This window comes from Leuciscus leuciscus (genome assembly GCF_965113295.1).
Source record: "Leuciscus leuciscus genome assembly, chromosome: 4".
Taxonomy (NCBI): domain Eukaryota; kingdom Metazoa; phylum Chordata; class Actinopteri; order Cypriniformes; family Leuciscidae; genus Leuciscus; species Leuciscus leuciscus.
The window spans coordinates 12443242-12444844 of NC_138728.1; positions in this window are offsets into that span (position 1 = coordinate 12443242).

Here is a 1603-nt window from a genome sequence, read left to right on the forward strand (position 1 = left end):
GCCTTACTTTCTTGTTTTTTGACCACGAATAGATGGAAAATTAGAAACAGGAACAGTTTCAAGTTTCCTGAACCTTAAAAAGTTGTGAAAAGTTTTCTTGTTTCTGTTAGACTGACCTCACAAATACATCTGGAATCTTCAAACCTGGATTGAACCATTGTGTGCCCATAAAGTTTGAATGATTAGTTTAGGATCTATGTCGTTAAAGATTTATGCATGATGCTTTTTAGTTTATTGGTTTGAAGAGAAACATACGTGTCGGTTTACCGCAGTTCTGCATGGGCATTTCTTACAGAGACAAGTCTCTATAATGGCAGCTAATAAATTTCTTTCTGGATTTAAGAGTGTGGACAGGGATGTGCACACACTTTCATGTCTTTACTAAATATCAGATAACCTAAATGTATAAATGTAACCACACAACATGTACAGAGACTTTCCCTTATCCTGCAATGACCCATGTTCGCCTTGCATCTTTTTCATTGAGTATCCAGGTCCATAAGACCTTCTAGCTTTCAAGCTTCTGATTTGTATTCCAGCTTCACACAGATATCAAGTAGAATAAATGTAATACTGACGCTTAACAACGGAAAGAACTGAACTGTATTGGGTTTTGAATGTTCTCATTTGGGTCAGATGAGGACAGAAAGATCTTGACCTCACACACACGTATGCAATTTCTCTCTCTCTCTCTCTCTCTCTCTCTCTCTCTCTCTCTCTCCTATTAGAAAGTGGAGATCTGTGTGAGTGTGTGTGTTATAGAAAGACTGGTTGATTGAGCTCTAGCGAGCTGTCAGAATCACACCCAGACCATCCCTCATTAGTGAGCCAACACTGACCTTCTGCCTTCAACTGTTGGACTATATCCAGATCCTGCTACACATGGTGAATAACTCACCCACACACACACACCCACACACACACACACACACACACACACACACACAAACTCATACTCAGAAGCATTCACCCACATTGATGTGTGTCTATTGTGCTTTCTAGTAATTTCAATACGTTTTATTGATATGCAATGATATTTTACTGACTAAATTATATTTTCTATCCCATAACCCAATGTTTTCCAACTCATGAATACAATTTTAATAAATGATATTCTATAAATAGTACAATTCTGGCTGGTACCAATAAACTGGAAATGATTTTCATGTTATGGCTGATAACTGAATATTAATATTTTATATAGGCCTACATAAATAAATTAAAAAGAAAATGTTATAAATATATGAATAATAAAACCTTTAAACAATAATTTCGAGTTATTAAAATTACAATTATTAGTGTTTTTAAAAGATTAACTTTGAGGGAGTATTAGATGACGGCAAAGGTAAAAACAGACAGAAATGAGCATGCATAAAGAAAAAAGCAATTACGGCATATATGTATGTATATATATATGCTGTATGGTACCAACACAACCCATATGGTACCAATATATTGTGCATCCCTATATAAAAAATAAAGCAGAACACAAAAATTGTCTTTTAAAATGGATAAAATATTTTAGTTAAAATCAAATGTAAAGGTTTTATAAAATGTATAAAATGCTCAGGGGGTACTTCAAGTAAATAATTTAACTTGCAAA